Here is a 21602-nt window from a genome sequence, read left to right as displayed (position 1 = left end):
TAAGTAATTTTAAAGATTCCTCACCAAGATAGTTAATAATTACTTTTTGATACTTATTTGAATGAAAAGATAGCTCTGTCTTGGCAATACAGTAAGGTTTATAGGCTTTGTGAATTGCAGTTGAAGGGTTATTATTTTTAAAGATTTTATTTATTCATGAGAGACACAGTCAAAGACACAGGCAGGGCTAAACCCCTAAGCCACCCAGGGATCCCCTTGAAAACATTAGATGGGTTTTTGGTTAGACTTCTGACAAGAAATTTGGATAGCTCTAAGGCTACAATCTGGTTTGGATTTATCCTTTGGTCAGTAGAGGTCATCTGTGCCAAAGAAACAAAGCTGTGTTTGTGTATGTATGTATGTATTTTCTGGCAGTGACGTTACTATAAAATTGATAACACTAAAAAGAAATTCTTTTTTCTATGCTAACACAACTGATTTATGTCAAGCTGGTTTCTGCTTGCTTGAGTTAGAGTTGTAAGTAAATGTGTATATCTGTATATCCTCTGCTTTGAAGTTCTAATAATGGAAAGATACCCAAGGAATGCTATATTCTCTCCCTTTTAGTTCATCCCCAGTTGATCCATATCGCTGTAAACCTGTTAGTCTCCTGTAACTTGTGTAGCTTTTCAAAGTTTCAGAAAAAATATGTATCTTCTGAAGTGCTAAGCTTAACAAATTTTCAAATAGGCTTCACATTTCTAACAAATAATACATGTTATGGAAAGAGTTCTTCTAGAGTTATTTTCTAGAACTTTGAGCAAAGTTTATTTTGCTTGGTCTCCACTAGACTTAACTTTTTCTCTTTAGTTGCCCAAAGTCACCCAAGAACAGCTTTCCCTTTGTAGTATATAAGTCTCACTTGGAACTACCTTGGAGTAGTGAGTCTGAGGTATAATACTTAGAAAAAGAGGTGGAAAGGAATGTAGTCAGGGTCCTGGGGATCTAATCTGCATTGCCTGTATGGCAAAGAAAGCTATGGAGGTAAAGCAGACCTTTTCTAATCCAGTGGCAAGTCCTGTTTCCCCAGGGATTGACAGAGATGCCATCATGGGTCTCACCTTGCATGAGGGCACAGAAGTGGTACTGGTGACAAATGGTAGCAACCTGCTGAGGTGTAATGGGTTTAGAGGGCAGAGAATGATTCTGGTAGTAGGACAACCTACCTGGAAGTAGTGCCATTGGCTGCAGAACCCAAGCTGGAGTTCCTTGGGGAACACCTATTATAAGAGTTTACCGAGATATTTGTTTTGCCTATGGCTCATTTGTTCCTTGCCAGAAGTCCATCCATGGGAAGGGTCCTAGTCACTAACCTGGGGAAATGCTATGCGTCAAAGTTTGACCTTTCTGCTAGGAGAAGCACAGTACTGTGAAAATCACAGAGGAAAAGTTTGTTCCTTCTGTTCTGGGCTCTGGTTAGGTCTATTTTTGTGTGTGGACTATTGGAGGAGCTTCATTCTAAAAGCTTATCCTGCAGTATCTCTTGATGTCCTTGGAAATGACTTTAAGCTGTCGTTCCTTGTTTGGAGTTAATGGGATATTGAAGCGGAAATTGAGCTATATCATCATCTGGCAACTGCAGGGAATCTCTAAGGATTATTTTCACTTCTTTGTTTATTTTATTTTTTATTTTTATTTTTTTCCCAAATCAGTATAGTTTTATTGCATTCTTAAGGTATCACAAATAAGTCTGCAAAATCATCTGGCATCTTGCTGTTTCTGTTGCTGGACAACTGAGATCTTATTCATCAGCCTGCTGAACTGTTCCTTTTTCAGAAACATAGATACCATCCAAAAATTTTCTGATATCCTTGTTTTTAACAGTTTTTAACTTGCTGAATCAAAGCAGCTGAGTTCGAAACAAGTTCAATGTCATTTCCTTCAAGAATTAACTAATCTTTTTGGGCTTGAGATACAGAACAAGCAACACCTGGCTTCATCTGAACCCTGTGAATGTATTTTTCACCTAAGAAATTTCAGATTTCAACAAGAGAACCCTTCTCCTGAATAATAGCGTTGATGGGGAAGTGAGCATACACCGATTTCATCTTGTAACGGAAGCCCAGTGTAACGCCCTTGATCATGTTCTGTACCTGGCTACTGTTAGCACTACAGATCGTGCAAATGGTAGCCAGTTATTTTCTATTTCCCCACCATTTGTCAACTCGGAGCCTCTTCTTTTTCTTTCCGAGAAGACTGAATTCTACATTGTTGTGATTGAAGTCCCTTCGCAGAGTTCCTCTGGGGCCCTTCAGGATCACAGTGTGTCCCTTCAGGGTGATGTCGACATTTTCTGGAATGTCAACAGTCTGATTGCTGAGAATGGTCTTCATTCCCGCAATAGATGCGGCAAAGCCACTTTTTGTTTATTTTAAATAAAAAAAAAATGCCTTTGAGGTATAGATGGCAGGGTAAAGACACAAGTATAGGAATTGCTGCCACTCCACACTGGATTCCTCAGTCACAGCATAAAGTTGTTGCTATCGTTTTATAGCCCTGGGGATTATGTGATTCTTTTGCTTATTGTATTTTTGGGACAATGCTTCTTGCAGTGGCAGAGTCTGACTTATAGTAAATCAAAATGGTCAGGTTTCAGGTTTGTGGAATACTTTAAAAAGTGCACTAAAATTAAAGTTTGTAGAGACAAAATTCTTTTTTACTATACGTAGTTTCTTGAAATGACTTTTTAAAATGACATGTAAGCTAGGGATCTCTGTTCATTTTGGACTGGGGAAAAATAAGAGCAACTTGTACGTTTTTCTGATATAATTGACATTGATCCTTAAGGATTGCTTGGATTAAAGTTAGCCTGTAGTCTGTTTTTGTGTTCTTATCTCTTTCAAAATAGGACTGACCTGAGATTTTTATTTTATTTTATTTCATTTTATTTTTAAGTAAGCTCTATGCTCAACATGGGGCTTGAACTCATGACCCTGATTAGGAGTCACATGTTCCACCGAGTGACCAGCCAGAGACCCCTGAGATTTTCTTTCCTTTTTTTTTTTTTTTTTTTTTTTTAAAGATTTTATTTATTTATGAGAGAGAGAGAGAGGCAGAGACACAGGCAGAGGGAGAAGCTGGCTCCATGCAGGGAGCCCAATGTGGGACTCGATTCTGGGACTCCAAGATCACTCCCTGGGCCGAAGGCAGGCACTCAACTGCTAAGCCACCCGGGCTGACCCCCCTGCTGAGATTTTCTAATGTAGAAGTGTTTTATGCCCAATATTGTTGATTTCTGTCTCTGTAAGGGCATTGTACCTCCACTAACATTTTACTCCTTGCTGTTAACACTACCTTTCTTCAAAAGTCTGAATGCCTTCCATATGTATGCCTTCTCTTCCCATTGAGGCAGAGACTTCTTACTATATTATTCGCTCTGTGTTGGTCTTTTCTTCCTTCCTTCCTTCCTTCCTTCCTTCCTCCCTCCCTCCCTCCCTCCCTCCCTCCCTTTGTTCCGTCCATCCATCCTCAGTCTCTCATCAGTCTTGTCAAGATCTAAAAAAATTCAGTCGTGGGACACCTGGGTGGCTCAGTGGCTGAGTGTCTGCCTCTGGCTTGGGTCGTGATTCCTGGGTCCTAGAGTCGAGTCCCACGTCAGGCTCCCCACGAGGAGCCTGCTTCTCCGTCTGCCTGTGTCTCTCATGAATAAATAAATAAAATCTTTTAAAAATTCAGTCCTTCTTAAAAAAAATTCAGTCTTCAGTTAATTCCATTAGATTCCCATCATGCTCAGTAAAAAGAGAGATGTTGGGAATGGTAGGAGAGGTTGTAGAGGTAGTCATGTTATTTGTTGTACATCTCTTTTCTTTTAAATTGTTGAATAATGATAGCACTTTGCTTAAGTAAGCACATAGCTAGGAATCCCCTAAACTGCTCAATGATGAATACCAATTTTGTAATCCAGTGATTTATACCTAGCTTATATCTTAACCAACTTCATGATCCTGTTCCTTTTCTAATGATAGTTCTTTGTGAAAATTTCTTAACTTTATAGCACTAAATAATGTGGACCTAGAAATAATTATCTTGGGTATTTTTTGATAATTACCCTTTTTTCTCAGAAGAATTATTAAAATAGGATTACCGTGATGCCATCTTTACATTAGGGGTGAAATTTTAACTTTTCTTCTGCTTGGACAGCTACTGAGGAAATTAAATAATTAAAATGGAAGTGTAAGTAAGAGTGGAGACATAGTAGAAAAGCCAGATTCATCTAGCTGTCTCTCTCATACTACTGAAAGTTTATTCTCTTAGAATGACAATGACATCTGGTTGGGTTATTTTTATTAATGGGTATCGATTGGTGAGGGAGAAGAGAGCCAAAAACAGTGAAGTTGAGATTGTCTGGTAGTCATGGAAATGAGGGTTGGTGATAGCTAGTCAGCCCTTTTCAGTTTCTGGAATAAACACTGAACACTCCAGATTGGAATTTGGATATTATGACTTTCATAATAAAAAAGCATTTATTAAATGACTCTGTGTGAAACATGTTCTCTATATAAGAGAGAGTGCTCCTCTGTGGGTGTTTGTGATGTAAAGTGAACAATCACAGAATGAATGAATGCTCATTAGGATCAAATATCGAACAAATACTTAATGTTTACAATGCACGAATGCAGTGGTGCCCAATGATTGGTATGAGGAGAGTTTATTAGACTAATTAGTCTAGCAGTCCAGTGGCTGGACTGCTCCCTTCGCTTCCAGTTACTTGGGAAAGTCTTTGTGAGGAAGGCTAATTTCCAAAATGATTTATATGATGGCAGTTGAAGGATTGGCCAGCTGAGAGAGAGAGATGGACATAGTATATGAGACAACCAAGAGACAAAGATAGGATCATGCACTGGTAAAGAGAATGAAGATGAGATATACTCTTTTTTAAAAGGGTATTTTTATTTTATTTTAAAGGAATTTCTACACCCAACAGGGGGCTTGAACTCAAGACCTTGAGATTGAGAGTCACATACTCCACTGACTGAGCTGGCCAGGCACTCCAAGGACTAGACAGTGTCTACTGAGGAATAGTCTATGGAAGAGAAAGGAGAGGTGAGGGTCCTTGAAGTGCAGTGACAGGAATGTGAAACTCAGATTAAGGAGTTGGTTCCTGGTCAACAGGATGAGGTGATGCTCCTGCAAAGGTATATGAAAGGATCATGTTAGTGTAGACAGAAAAGAAGTTAAATGTTTTTTTTAGATGCCTACACTTTTTTTAGGAACTGTATGACGCTCATTTAAATATACCTTAGTCTTAAGAACGTTCAGTTTCAGCATGTCCTGATACATACAAACTTAGATTATTTTTAAGACTTATTGTATTTATGCATTTTAAGGTTTTTTTTTTTTAAAGATTTTATTTATTTGAGAGAGGGGGAGAGAGCACAAGCAAGGATAGGGGCAAGGGAGAGGGAGAAGCAGGCTACTCACTGCTCAGGACCCTGGGATCATGATTGGAACCCAAAGGCAGACACTTAACCAAATGAGCCACCTGGATGCCTGACATTTTAGTTTCTTATCATAAAGTTTGATTTCAAGTAACTACTGTGGCAAAGAAGAAAGTTAAATAAAAATCTGTGGAACATAGTACCCGTCATAGGGAAATGCCATTATCTCAAAGACTCAGCCTGGATTTCAAAGCTGTCACTTGGAGCCATATTTCTTGAATTTTTTCCTTTAAGCTCACCAAGCTGGATTGTGTCATTTTAATATCTTAAGACATGTATCAGAGAAAAGGAGAAAATGATCCTAGTATGATTATCACTTGGGAGAAGGTTCAGAGAGGTGAACTTTTAATGAGACTTTGGTGTACTTATGATACATTTGTCCAGCAAAATCACTGAAGTGGCTGACCTGACTTATATTGGTTTTTTGATAGCATCTGATTGCAACTCTGGGGGAATTTCTTCAAGTGAAAGGTAATTTATGGAACTTACTGATAAGACCACTTACATTTTAAAAAGCTTTCTATTGCTTTTAGATATACTCAGGAAAGGCCAAGATGTGCTAGGCTTCACTGTTCAGGTTATGCTTATGGTGAAGTTAGTGATGGTGATACAGCAGTGGATCCATTCCAAATGACAGGAAAGGGACTATTGTGCCAAGATGGGTGACTCAAGGTGCTTTATTCAGTGATCACTGACACACAAAAAGTGCCACAAAAGAGGTCATAAAAATGATGGTGGAATTTTAAAGATAGATGAGAGTGAGATTTTATCATCTTCATATTTTCTCTTTTTTTCTTTAGAAGTAAAAAAAGAGCTTTTATTTCATCTGAATGTCAAGTCAGAAGTAGTTAGTATTCATCAGACCAAGCTTCTCCCTTCTTGGGTCTAAGAATTTCAAGATCTCAGAAGTTATAGCTGAAGCTTTATCCTCAATTCCAAAGGCCCGGAGGTAAAGCAAGGGGATTTAAAAATCAGCTTAACCTCTGCATTTAGAAAGAAACTGGAGCAAATCATATAACATCTAGCTTGGTATCACTTACAGGAGCACAGGTTACTAAGGCAATAATCAAAATGGCTCTGAAAACCAGTCTTGTCAGATCCATTTCCTTTTCTATGAAAGAGCCAGAGACGAGGATGAAAATAGTAAGTTTCTCTTTCTTAATTTCAGTAAGCTTTCGATTCTGACACTTGTGACATGCTCACTGATAAGCAGGAAAAGTACCCTTTTCAGGAATAAGTGACTTCACAGCAAAAAGAATGCAATAAAAACAAAATTTTACTTTTATCTTTCCACATTAATTGCCCTCCTTTGTCAATAGATGTGTTTTTTAAACGCTGTGACAAATACTGTCTTATTGATATATCATAATTCTTAAACCATTTTTCCACTGAGGGGTCCTTGAATGATTTCTAGTTTTTCACTAATCTAAATAGCATATCTCAGAACATCTCTATATAGATTATTTTTCTTCTTTCTTCCCTTTCTCCCTCCCTCTTTACTTCTATCCTTCTTTCCCTTTTTAGGGTGTTGAATATTTCTTTACACTCCTAATATTGCCAGTTGGAATTATTGGACAAAAATATGAATAGTAGAGGCCCCTCGGTGGCTCAGTCAGTTAAGCATCTGCCTTTGGCTCAGGTCATGATCTCAGGGTCCTGGGATCAAATCCTGAATCAGGCTCCCTGCTCAGCGGGGAGTTCTGCTTCTCCTTTTTGCTCTGCTCCATCCCTCTGCTCATTCTCTCTCTTTCTCCCTCTCCCTCTCTCCCTCTCCCCCCTCCCCCTGCTCTCTCTCAAATAAGTAAATAAATAAAATCTTAAATATGAACAGTTTTATAGTTATTGTTACATATTACTAATTATTTTTCAGAAAGATTGAACAAATAAATAATGTCACTAAGTCAAAGTCCAGCCCAGGTAACATCAGATTTTATAATTTATGTTTTAAGCAGTAGTACTTGAAATCTAAATGTCTAACTCTAGGGATGCCTGGGTGGCTCAGCGGTTGAGCATCTGCCTTTGGCTCGGGGCATGATCCCGAGATCACAGGATTGAGTTCCGCATTGGGCTCTCTGCATGGAGCTTGCTTCTCCTCCCACTTCTTATCTCTCTGCCTCTCTCTCTGTGTCTCTCATGAATAAACAGATAAAATCTTTAAAAAAAAAAAAAAAAGCCTAACTGTATTTTCTCATATGATTCCTTTCCTATTTGTATTTCTTTTTTCAATTTGTTTTCTCTCCTTTGACTACTTAGGAGTGATTTTTAGGTGTTGCCCTTACATAATTGTATATTTCTTTTACATTTTTGCATAACAAACCTTTATTACTTTGTTCCAATTTGTTGCATTTCTTTTTGTATTTCTTTCTTTCTTTCTTTCTTTTTTTCTTTTCTTTCTTTTCTTTTCTTTTCTTTTCTTTTCTTTTCTTTTCTTTTCTTTTCTTTTCTTTTCTTTTCTTTTCTTTTCTTTTCTTTTTTGAAGATTTTATTCATTCATCCATGAGGGACAGAGAGAGAGAGAGAGAGGGGGGCAGAGACACAGGCAGAGGGAGAAGCATGCAGGGAGCCCAAAGCGGAACTCAATCCTGGGATCTCGGGATCATGCCCCGAGCCCAGGATCATGCCCAGGGCCGAAGGCAGGCGCCAAACCGCTAAGCCACTCAGGGATCCCTCCTTTTTATATTTCTTTATTATAGCTTAGTAAACTGATTTTCTGAGATTTTTTTTTCTGAGATAATTTCTTAATCACCACAAAAGATTAATTTTCTGGTTAATTTTCTTTAAAAAAAATCATAAAGATACACAGATGTGCCAAGCAAAGTATGGATCCAGATAGAATTTTCAATACTAATATTCAGTTATTTCAATCATTTTGTAAGTGGTGATTCTTCAACCTTGAGTTGCTATTGATTTCTTATCATATATTAAATGAACAATACCAAATTCTGCTTGTGTGAACTACAGTGGCATCTTACCTAGTCTCCCTGCCTCTAGATAGCTCTTTCCTATTTAACCAGCACAGTGATGCCAGAGAGATCTTTCCAAAACTCAATATGCTCATGGTACTCTTCATCTTGGACTCATTTAATGGTTCCATTTTTGTCAGTATAAAGCCTAAACTTCTTAGATGGGAATCTCTGCTCCTGGAGCTTTATATTCCAGGAGAACCCATGATGGGTTGGGTGCTTTTGTCCTCTCGTACTCTACCTACCTTATTCTTAAAACACAAAAAACAAAAAACAAAAAACAAAATATGAAGTAGACAAAGTTATTCTCTGTGATTCTAGCTTCTCAATCAAGGGCTTTTCTCCTCACATTCTTCTCCCGAGATGGCATAGCTGCTAATGCGTAAATTGCCCTCTCTCTCATCCATTAGCAAAACTTGTTTCATGAAAGGAGCTGAAACGAAACTCTCATTTTTACCTTCTGTAAAAGGAATAGAAGTATTATGCCTCCCAGGGATATTCCATTTGAAAGGCCAGAGAAACCTTAAGGTTGCCTCAAATTGCCTAAAATCAAGCTTTAATATTAGAGCAATTAGCATTTTTCAGTACTGTTAAAACTGAAAAAAAGGAAAAAAGAGGCAGCTTGAAATAGAACCAGTAGGTTATGGTGGGTGTTCCCTCTAGGCCTGAAGTCTGAGGCGCTCGGTTTTTAACATAGTAACTGATTTCATGAGGAACCTTGAGACCATTCATACTACTAATTTATTCCCAGTTGTCAACTAGGGAGAGAATTACTGTTTACTACCTTTCTTGGATCTTGGGGAGATTGGGGATCTATTTTGGAGAAGTGCTTTATAAATCTAATAAATGATAAATCAACAAAAATAATTTAAAAAATAATCTTAGAGGATAAATTATACAAAGCTCTGTCATACCTTTTAAGAATCCCATTGGGGGGGGGATCCCTGGGTGGCTCAGCGGTTTGGCGCCTGCCTTTGGTCCAGGGTGCGATCCTGAAGTCTCCGGATCGAGTCCCACGTCGGGCTCCCTGCATGGAGCCTGCTTCTCCCTCTGCCTGTGTGTCTCTGCCCCCCCCCCCTCATGGCTATCGTGAATAAATAAATAAAATCTTAAAAAAAAAAAAAAAAAAAAAGAATCCCATTGGGGTATCTGGGTGAATCTGAATTTGTGACTTCATCATTTATGAAGACTTTCTGCTTGGGCTTGAATTTGAATTGGATTTTGAATGAGAGAAGTAAATACTCTGATAAATTGAGGTAAGAATTTAGTTCAGTGAAAAAGAGGAAATGAAGATAGTTTCATGGAAGAGTGAGTATGGGGGAGGAAGAAAGTGACTGAATATAGAGACAAAATATTGCAGAAATAAATGAGGTACCTATGATAAGATATATAGAGTGTGTTAAGCAAAATTAACTTTGTAGTGGTCAGAGGAGACCACCAACATGTTCTGAATCTTTAGGAACACCAGAGAGAGACCTGTGTCTGCCTTAAAGTATATTTTCTGCTTAACAGTGAAGGGTGAACGTTCTTTTTTTTTTTTTTTTTAAGATTTTATTTATTTATTCATGAGATACACACACAGAGGCACAGACACAGGCAGAGGGAGAAGCAGGCTCCATGCAGGGAGCCCAATATGGGACTCAGTCCCAGAACTCCAGGATCATGCCCTGGGCCAAAGACAGATGCTCAACCACTGAGCATCCAGGTGCCCCCTGAATACTCTTTTAAAGAGTCTTTGGCCTTGTGCAACGTAAATATGTGAAGAAAAAAAAAAACACCTTATACTCCCTAAACTAATTTGGTCTGCCTTGAAGGAAAAGATAGGCTCTCCTGGGCAGTTACGTATTAATATGGAGTTACTTGGGGGTCTGTTAAAGAAGGTTAAGTACTGGAGTTTTCGTAATTGCTTCTTTAATTTCTTCCTCATGGTTTTGTTCTAAATTACAAGTGGAGAATTACTATAATATATATACCATCTCTAGCAAGCTTCATTAATCTTTGGGATACTTGTTTTTGTAAAGAACAGGGACCAAAAAAAAAAAAAAAAAGAATCCAGGTTAACTAATTTTTATTTCTTCCTCTAACTCTTCAAAGCAGACCTTTAAAGTAGGGTGTGTATTTGAGACAGAGTTAAGATTTATTAGTAATGGAAAAAAAAAAGATTTATTAGTAATTGAAAGCTTCTGTTATACTTAAGAATGCCTTTTAATTTTTTAAAAAGATATTATTTATTCATGAAAGATACAGAGAGGTAGAGACGTAGGCAAGGAGAGATGCAGGCTCCTCTCAGGGAGCCCAGTTTGGGACTCGATCCCCAGACCCAGGATCATGCCCTGAGCCAAAGGAGATACTCAACCACTGAGCCACTCAGGCATCCCTAATTTAAATTTTTTGAGAGAGAGAGTATGTGCACACAGGTGGTGGGGGATGGTGGGAGAGGTAGAGAAAGAATCTTAAGCCAGCTCCATACCCAGCATAGAGCTCAACAAGGGACTTGATCCCATGACCCTGAGGTCATGACCTCAGCCAGAATCAAGAGTTGGATGCTCAACCAACTGAGCCACTCAGACAACCTTGCCTTTTAATTTTGGTATTTGGAACAAATATATCTTGGGCAAGCTGCTGGAACCTTCCATTATATCTATACCGTCCTTCCTTTCACCCCCTTGGCCACCACAAGTCCCCAACCTTTGTGAATACTAAGGCCTTGCTGGACTATCCCTGTGGAATTGGATACAGAGAAGACAGTCCCATAACCAGAAGGGATTGAAGAGAGATCTCAGTCTTGGTACTCTCAAAGAGTATTAAATAAAATCTAAGTTACCATGCTTCTCATAATCCTCTTTATTTTCTCCAATTCTTTCATGTTAGGGCTGTTCAGCAACCCCTCTCTCACTAAAAGACTGAGCTCTTTCTGGTACCCCAACCTGATTTCTTTTGTGTTCAGATATCTTCCCTATCTCTTAATTAGATGGGCAGATTTAGTATTCCTGGCTTCTTTTCTTATTTTTCTCTATTCCTTTCCCATTACTTAACTCTCTACAAGAAACATGAGTTCAGAAACTGTCAGAGCATGCAAGAATTCTTCCTTCTTTCCTCTTGGCTTTCCAGTCTTGCCTTTTTCCACTCATTCTCTTGATTCTGAATCACAGTTAAGTCCTGGGAAACTGAACAGTGCAGAAGAGAACTTTCCTTAAAGGGCTGTGCAGGGCTGAGGGGATAAGTGGAATGTGTGATTAATAAAACACATTTTAGTTATCCCTTCCCTCTCCCATGATGGGTGCATTCACACCTTAATAAGTTATATTGTGGTTGGATAATAAGGTTGCTTTGAGGAATTAAGAATTCTATTTTCTGGGTCCAAGGGAGGAAGGATACAGAAGAGAGCAATAACTAGCAGCAAGGAAGGAGAAATTGTAAAGGAGATAATGCTGATCTGTTCTCCCTCTCTCCCACCCCTAATCAGTTGCAAACAACTGGTCTTTTTAAAAATTAAATTTTAACTCCTTAGCTGGTTAATGAAAGTCCGTTTTGCTAGTAGTATCATACCTAACTGGGACATTCAGATCATCTGGTTGTTTTAGGCCATAGTCAGGGTGCAAGCTCTGACAGTTGTTAAACTAAAGAAATATATTTTGAAACATTGCTCCATATATCCTAATAAGTCATCTATCCTCCTCTTCCTTACCCTTGTTACTTCCTCTGGTTAGCACATATCTTTTAGCCTCTTTCATATTAAAGAAGGCTAGCAATAAGATACGGGTGATGGGACAAGACCTGAATTATCAATAAATAGTAGCTTGGATTCCAGTGTTCCTAGTAGCTGTTTTGATCAATCAGTAATTATTAGCATAACCCAGAGAGGGAAATACCCTGTCTTGCTGTACTTGGTGCACCTTTGCATCCTGTTGATTGCCTCGGAACCTTTCCATCTGTTCCTTATTCAACTGACTCTTAAGTTTGAAGCTCCCTGAAACTGCGCCTGCCTTCACAGCAGTTTTTTCCTACAAATGTCTAAGACTTAGCTTCCCTCTGATCTTGTTTCTCTGATCTGACTCCATCTGCTTTCTAGTCTTTGAGAAATCCTCAAAATTTGTGATCACTTAGCACTCTTTCTTGCTTTCACTGAAATTCTGAAATTATTCTTTTAAAGTATTTTCTTTCGTTTGATTGAATTAAAGATATAAAGGGGTATAGGTGTGCAGTCTATCATCTCAATCCAGTCTTAGCTTTCGTTATTTTACATATATATCTGCAGTTTTGTGTAATATCACCTTTCAATATGTGGTTTGACTTAAAACCTTATTAAGTATCTGGACATTATTTATAGTTTTGTGAGGAAGAAACATATCTTCAGCTCAACTATATTAAAAAGTATAGAGTACATTAAGTTTATTTTGTAAGTCAATCCCAGATTTAAAAGAATTAAAATTCAATGTAACATAAATGTCTGAGTAGTGCAGATGACTACAATTTTTATGGAGATAAAAGCTGATGTTGATTACTGGTTTATATTACATGTGACACATATATAGTTTTGATATATCTGTGGGGAAAATACATTGCATTTGTATAATTTGACTTATGTTCCATTATTTTGTGTTTTATAAACATTGTAACACAAGTATTTTTCAAAGGAGAGCAGAGTTCAAACTGGTAGAGTCTAAGCCAAATACAGGCTATGCTCATGTTTTATTTGACTCTCATAATATTAGTTGTCTTAGTGTTTTTTGTTTTTGTTCTTTTTAGATTGAATTAATTGCCAATGTGTGAAAGTCAAGATATTTCACAAACTGATCCTAACTTTCAGATTCTTTTGAAAAAACTGAAGATTAGGCAACATTGGATCTACATTGCTCTCTGTGGCAGTAGATGACTGGAGCTGAGTGGTGGCCTTGTTAGGTAGTAATTCATCATTCCCATTAGTGAGGAGTCCTATCATTCCCTGTTCATCATTCCCATCAGCTTTTTTTTAAGTTGCTTTTTACTAATCTTGTGAGCATTTGACTTTGTGACTCCTACTATATATTAGTCTTTACAACCGTTATTTTAAATTATTATGAAATAGCTACAGAGTAGGACTACTATAATTCTCAGGTTTTATTTAATATATGAAATTTTGTGATTTTTCAACTTTGTAAACATATTTTTCCATATTGACATTATAACCTAGAAGCAGAAGTGTAGTCAGAAAAATAGGGATGGGTAACGTGGCTCTTGAAAATATACAAAATACCTTTATGATAAAAATAGGTAAGTTGAAATTAGAGGAGCCAGTTAAGATGTCAGAAAAAAGGCTAGCTTGCCACCCACAGGGTCTCACAGTTTCCCTATGGGGGTCGCATCAGGTCTGATATTTTTTTAAAAGTGAATTATTTAATTATCAAATGAATTATTTAAAATTTTTTACCTATTTGAGAGAAAGATAGCATAAGGAGGGGGAAAGGGAGAAGCAGGCTCCCCACTGAGCTGGGAACCTGACGTGGGGCTTGATCCTAGGACCCTGGGATCATTACCTGAGACTAAGGCTCAGACACTTAAACTGACTGAGCCACCCAGGTGCCTCTAGGTCTAGTTTTTACTTTTGTAGATCCAATTAGTAATCAACAGATGGTTTGATGAACATAGAATCAGAGTAAAGGATGCCAGGTAGTCTTGAAAGAAAATCTCATTATGCTGCAGTGAAGACTGGCGTATTAAGCTTCCTTTAAAACACAGAACATCGGGATCCCTGGGTGGTGCAGTGGTTTAGCGCCTGCCTTTGGCCCAGGGCACGATCCTGGAGACCCAGGATCGGATCCCACGTCGGGCTCCCGGTGCATGGAGCCTGCTTCTCCCTCTGCCTGTGTCTCTGCCTCTCTCTCTCTCTCTGTGTGACTATCATAAATAAATAAAAATTAAAAAAAAAAAAACACAGAACATCTTGGGGATCCCTGGGTGGCTCAGTGGTTTAGTGCCTGTCTTCGGCCCAGGGCGTGATCCTGGAGGCCCAGGATTGAGTTCCCGTGTCGGGCTCGCTGCATGGAGCCTGGAGCCTGCTTCTCCCTCTGCCTGTGTCTCTGCCTCTCTCTCTCTCTCTCTCTCTCTCTCATGAATAAATAAATAAAATCTTAAAAAAAATAAAACACAGAACATCTTAAAAATAGAACTACCCTACAATCCAGTAGTCTACTGGGTATTTACCCAAATAATACAAAAATACATTCAAAGGAACAAATGCAACCTGATGTTTATAACAGCATTATCTATAATAGCCAAATTATGAATAAAGGTGTATGTGTCTATATATATATACACACACATATATATGTATATAATGGAATATTACTCAGCCATAAAAAATGAAATCTTGTCATTTGCAACAACATGAATGAAGCTAGAGAGGATCATGTTAAGTGAAGTAAGTCAGAGAAAGACAAATACAATATGATTTTACTCATGGGGAATTTAAGAAACAAGCAAGGGGGGGGGGAGAAAAACCAAGAAATAGATGCTTTATTGTAGATAATAAACTGATAGTTACCCAGAGGAGAGGTGGGGTGGGGGGATGGGTGAAATAGGTGATGGAGATTGAGTGCACTTGTTGTGATGAGCACCAGGTGATATATGGAAGTGCTGAATCACTATATTGTATACCTGAAACTAATATAATAACACTATATGTTAGCTAACTGGCTAGCTAAATTAGCTACTTTAAATAAAAACTTTTTAAAAAAGTACACTGACACCAAAAACGAAACGAAACATCTGTCTCTCAAAATTATATAATGGCTGCTGAGTCAGGTTCCATTTCCCTTGGACATTGCTGGTTAAATACTGACACATTTTTCTTTGCAAAGCCTCCCTTCTTTGCAAAAAATCTGTTTATTCTGCCATCTTCTTTTAATGCATTCTTCATACAGGACAGCCCAGATGGCTCAGCAGTTTGGCACCGCCTTCAGCCCAAGGCGTGATTCTGGAGACCAGGGATCGAGTCCCGCGTTGGGCTCCCTGCATGGAGCCTGCCTCTGCGCCTCTCTCTCTCTCTTTCTGTCTCTCTCTCTCTCTCATGAATAAATAAAATCTTAAAAAAAAAAATACATTCTTTATACAACTTTCAATAACATTAGGTTATAGCTTTATTTTAAATAAATCATTTTTGCTGTGATAACTAATTACCTTATTAGACTTAGATTAGAGGACCCCTCTAAAGGCCTTTTTATGATGGAGGACTTCTAGAGAGAACAATGTCATTATACCCTTTCTAGATTCACAGTTATTTTGTCCAAGTTCTGGATATACTTTGTTCTTATGTGCCAATTTAAACTGACGGGGGCTTGATACTTCACTGTTCCCCAAATAAAATTCAGTATATTGTTTGATTCCATTCACTCCCGTTGTCAGTCTTCTGAGGTAGGGTATTATGATTCACATTTTTAAAAATGAAGAAGCTGGTGAACAGAGCATATCAGTGACTTGCTCAAGGTCAAAAAGCTAGTAGGTAATAGAGTTGGGAATTAAACTAGGATTTTTCTGATTTCAAATTTCTGATTTCCCTGCTTCTGAAATAAGCAGTAGTCTGGAGTCCAGGGGATCAAGTAGAACCAAACAGTGGCCTCTGTCGTCAGAAACTAGGAGGAAGCATGATCCTAAGATGCAGTTTGTTCCATTTTGTAGGTCTTTTGTGTTTCTACTGAGATAGCAGGGTCACCCGACTGTGTAGAAGTGGTACAGAATCTATTAGGAAGGTTCTCAGGGAGACAGCTGCAGCCTGTTTGTGAGAGTCCTGAAAATTTGGGACCCTCTGATTCTATCTAGGGTAGCTGCAGGTAGAAGAACAAAGATTGAAGAGGTTTTTTGTTTGTTTTTTGTTTTTTTTTTTTAGATCCATTCCTGTAAGATCCTCTCTGCATTTGGCTAGTCACAAAGATATTCACTAATAAAACTTTGCCCTGAAGCATTTTCATTTGAATGAGGTTGTGTAAATAAAGAGATGACAGCAGGGAAAATCAGTGAAGGTGGGCTTGTGCATAATAGCAGATTCCCTTCTCATGAAATTTTTTTGTTCCATATTTTTTCAAACATTGGAAATACTGAATTATAAAATTTTTAAAAGATTTTATTTAATTATTCATGAGAGAGAATGAGAGAGAGACAGAGATACAGGCAGAGGGAGAAGCAGGCTCCATGCAAGGAGCCCGATGTGGGACTCCATCCCAGATCCCAGGATCACGCCCTGAGCCTAAGGCAGAGGCTCAACCACTGAGCCACCCAGGTGTCCCGAATTATGAATTTTTAAAAAAGATTTATGGGGCGGGGAGAGAGAACGAGTGCACAGGGTGGAAAGGGGAAGAGGGAGAGAGAAACCCAAGTAGATTCCATGCTGAGTGCAGAGCCCAATGTGGGGCTCCATCTCAAGACCCTGGGATCAGACCAGATCCCCCCCCAAAAAAGGAAGCTTAACTAATTGTGCCACCCAGGTGCCCTTGAATTATGAATTTTAAAATAATGATCAAAGTGTTTAATAGAAGTTCTTATATTCCTTTCAGGTTTTCATTTTCTTAAAATGATTTCTAAAACCATTTAAGATTTTTGTATACAACTACTTTTAAAGCAAGTTCATTGCTTCTCCCTCTGCCTGTGTCTCTGCCTCTCTCTCTCCCTGTGTGACTATCATAAATCAACAAAAATTAAAAAAAAAAAAAAAGGGGGATCCCTGTGTGGCGCAGCGGTTTAGCGCCTGCCTTTGGCCCAGGGCGTGATCCTGGAGACCCGGGATCGAATCCCACGTCGGGCTCCCGGTGCATGGAGCCTGCTTCTCCCTCTGCCTGTGTCTCTGCCTCTCTCTCTCTCACTGTGTGCCTATCATAAATAAATAAAAATTAAAAAAAATAAAGCAAGTTCATGATAATTCTTATACACGTTAAGTGTTATAGTACAATTTTGAAATATAAAAATAAGATCTATTTCTGTCTCCAGGGACCTCTGGCATTTTCATATAAAAAGGGAGAGTATCATTTTTTTGGCATTTGGGTTTCCTTTTGAAATATCAGTTGGTGAATTTATTTCCTAGCTCTTTATTATATACCTCGAGTGGCCAAGCAAAGGAAAAGCACTAAAGTAGCATCTATTTCATTTGTAGAGATTAGAAACAAGATGCTTATTGTCCTACTTTTTCAAAGGATTCAGAATGAATGATTAAGAGCAACTCTAAATGTTTTGGAGTTGATAAAGTTGGAATCCAGCTCCTCCAGACCCACTGACTTTGAGATTTACAAAGAAGCTGAAAGAAATCATATTACACCTTTATTAATGGTATGTATTTCAAATCTTTCAAATGTATTTGTACGTCTTACATTCAGCAAATATAAATCATACTTAGAACTCTACTAATCTCTATTGCAGTGAAATCATTATTCTCACCATATGAGACAACCTTCTAACCTATGGAACTTTTCCACATGCAAGTTATTTTAAGGGAAAAAATCTCCACATGATCTACAAATGTTATCTAATGCATTTTCAAATGCTACTAAGACAGACGTGTTCATACATAAGTATCCTAAGGACATTAAAAATTCTGAAATCTAGAAATCCTCTTTTTTGAGTCTTTATGGTTTTTAGCCTGATAATTATTATCATGAAGGGGTGCATACTCAGTATCTGAAGGATGCTGCTAGCAACTACATCAAAATATTCTTAGGGACTTTGTTTATAGTCAGGATGAAACCTGAAGATCAAGAGAATAAATTGATCAAGTCCTTGCAGGAGTAATTTATCACTCTGTAAAACCTTTAGCAATTGCTGAAAATGCATGCTGGTAGGAAGTTTTTAAATTACCAAAATCACTAGATCATTTGCTTGGTTCTTCTAGATTCCATAAAATACTTGAGTTTGTCTCAGAAAAATTGAGCTAAGCACTGTGCCTGGCACTGTCTCCATTGCAGATGGAAGGCCAGATGAGCAGGAGCGGTTGCCAATCATCAAGCTCATAGAGGTATAGAAATGCATCACACACACATATATATGTATACATTAAGAGTTAAAATAAGAATGGAAAAATATTTAGTAGTGCATAGGAAGACCTCATATTTGTGGTGGGTTGCATTCCTGAAAAAGACATTTTAAGTGGAAATGCTTTTTAAATTTTATTTGGTTTTCACTTAAATGTAACATTAGATAGAGGTTATATGCTTGACTAAGAGATTACTTAGTCTTTACACAATTGGTTATAAATCTAATATTTAATCAGCTATTAATGATAGAAAAGTATAATAATAGCTAAGCACTTTTTAAGATAATACATCTTCTCTTTTAATTTCTCAAACCATTATCTAAATTTTGCAAATGAGGAAACTGAAGTTTAGAGAAGCTCAATAATCTGAGGAAGACCATAGGGCAGGAAAGTACTAGAGCATGGATTCATTAAAAGGATTAGAAAATGCTTGCCCCTTGAGAGTTTTAGGGGATAGAGACATGAGGAGCAATGAAGAAATATTGAGGCCAGAGATAGATTATAATGGAAAAGAAGAGGTGGTCTCTGCTTTTACTGTGTTAAAAGCAATTATAAGATTTTGTTGCCAGAGGATTATATAAGTGATTTGCTTTGTTGAGTGGCAATAAATTGAGGACTGTCTGTACTGCAGTTATAAAATATATGAGGTCCTGCAAAATGTAGGTAACAATAAAAAATTTGCCTTGACTAACAATGGTAGCAACTCAAAAATAGCTTGGGCCATCAAAATGGATAAATACCTGCTTATAATTGCAGTAGGATGTGTATCCTTTGGTACAAAGTTGTTCTTGGTACTTGATGATATTGGACCTGCTATCTTAAAATAAATTAGAAGAGCAAATGATATTGTGAAATATCTTTTTTTAAAAATATTTTATTTATTTATTCATGAGAGAGAGAGACAGAGACAGAGATACAGGCAGAGGGAGAAGCAGGCTCCATGCAGGGAGCCCGAGAGGCTGACGTGGGACTCAATCCCCGGACTCCAGGATCACACCCTGGGCCAAAGACAGAGGCTAAACCGTTGAGCCACCCAGGGATCTCCGATATTGTGAAATATCTAAGAGCTATTCATAAGCAGAGTATTCAAGAATAGTCAGGGGGTGTCTGGGTGGCTAAGTTGGTTAAATGTCTGTCTTCAGCTTAGGTCATGATTTTCAGGCTCCTGGGATCGAGCACCTCATTGGGCTCCCCAATCAGCAGAGAGTCTGCTTGTCCCTCTCCCTCTGCTCTTCCCCCCACTTAGGTGCACTCTCTCTCTCTCTCAAATAATAAAATCTTAAAAAAAATAGGGTGGGATAGATTTATACCTAATACATAGAAACCAAGAAGGAGTGTTGCTCTCATCCCAACAATAAGAAGTCAGATAATTTTTTAATTATTTTTTTAATATTAAAAATAATTTTTTTGAGGTAACCAATTTTTATTTTGTACTTCCCCACCTCCATTCCTCTCCAAAAAGAGCACTAATGGGTATATCTGTGCATGTGAAAATACTGTATAAAGTATTTAGGATGATCTCAAATTAATAAACAAAATACCCCACACATAGCTCGACGTAGATGTTTCGTTTTTTTGCAGGGATAGAAACATTCTAGAACAAGGAGGACAGTGAAATACAGATACAAAACTGTAACTTCCTTGAGCTGATCAGAGAGCCAACATTGTAACATAGTCAACTAGTTTGAAGTGTAGGGATGTATAGGCACCTTCAAGGAGAGACGGGTGAAAACACTGGCTTACTATGACAGAGAATGGGAGGAAGATGGGACTTCATACTAGTGAATAAGAATTTAGCTATAAAATTTAATAAATTATTGAAAGTTGAATGTGGAATAAATGAGAGTATGGAAGACATAGGGAATGTAGATAGAAACAATATTTACACCTTTTTTTTAAAGATTTTATTTATTTGAGAGAGGTAGCACATGAACTGGGAGAAGGGCAGAGGGAGAGGGAGAGGATCTCAGACTGTGTGCTCAGCATGGATCCTGATGCAGAGCTCAGTCCCACAATTCTGTGACTGAACCCTGCATTGAGTTCCCTTCTCAGTGGGGAGTCTCCTTCTCCCTCTGCCCCTCCCCCTGCTCATGCTTACACTTTCTCTTCCTCCCTCTTTCTGTTTGTCTTTGTATCTCTCTGATATAAATAAATAAAATAAATAAATAAATAATAAATAAAATCTTTACAGAAAAGAAAAAAGAGCTCAGGGAACAATATTGAATAATCTTATATACTAATGTACATATAATTGGGATCCCAGAAGAAAAAGAATGGGCAGAAGAAATATTAGAAGACATACAGGTGAGAGTTTTCCATAAATTATGGAATGAAGGACAGCATGTCGCTGATCCAATAAAGCTCAGAGAGTCCCAAGCAGTATCAATGCTACTACACACAATACATACATCCCTACCTAGACATATCATATTCAGATTTCTGAAAACTAAATATAAAGTGAAAATCTTGAAGGCAGACAAAGGAAAAAGGCACATTATATACTGGAACAAAGATGTTAATTAGGGTGGACATCTTCTCAGAAAACTTGCAGGCAGCCCAGGTGACTCAGTGGTTTAGCACCGCCTTCAGCCCAGGGTGTGATCCTAGAGACCTGGGATGGAGTCCCATATCCGGCTCCCTGCATGGAGCCTGCTTCTCCCTCTACCTGTGTCTGCCTTTCTCTCTCTGCGTCTCTCATGAATAAATAAATAAAAATCTTAAAAAAGAAAACTTGCAAGCCAGATGACAATGAATGACATCTTTAAAGTGCTGAAAGGAAATGAATCTGTCAACCCAGAATGGACTTTAAGGGAAAAACTGTCAGAAGAGACAAGGATATTGTATAATGACAAAAGATCAGTCCATTAGGAAAATATAATAATTATATATGTAACTAAGATTAGAGCACCTAAATATGTAAAGCAAACATTGATAGAACTAAAGAGAGAAATAGGCAGTAACACAATGGTAGTAGGAGCCTTACTACTCTGTTTTCAATAATGGATAGAACTTCTATACAGAAAATCAAGCTATGGACAATGATATACCAATAAACTGGATAACTTAGAAGAAATGGGAAAATTCTTAGAAACACATAACTTAGCAAGATTAAATCAGGAAGAAAAAGAAAATCTGAATAGACCAGTTGTGAGGAGGGAGATTGATCTCGTAATCAAAAATCTCTCAGTGAAGAAAAGCCCAGGATCC

General features: G+C 37.9%; 1 protein-coding gene and 1 pseudogene across 6 annotated transcripts in view; one reads left to right on the top strand and one right to left on the bottom strand.

Moving 5' to 3' along the window:
- Positions 1 to 21602, top strand: part of FRMD5 (FERM domain containing 5) — a 311143-nt gene that overhangs the window by 65398 nt on the left and 224143 nt on the right. The window lies entirely within an intron of this gene.
- LOC144303649 (large ribosomal subunit protein uL6 pseudogene) lies at positions 1663 to 2354 on the bottom strand (annotated as a pseudogene).

Source organism: Canis aureus, chromosome 32, assembly GCF_053574225.1.
Source record: "Canis aureus isolate CA01 chromosome 32, VMU_Caureus_v.1.0, whole genome shotgun sequence".
NCBI classification, from domain to species: domain Eukaryota; kingdom Metazoa; phylum Chordata; class Mammalia; order Carnivora; family Canidae; genus Canis; species Canis aureus.
This window is presented reverse-complemented; position numbering and strand designations above follow the sequence as displayed.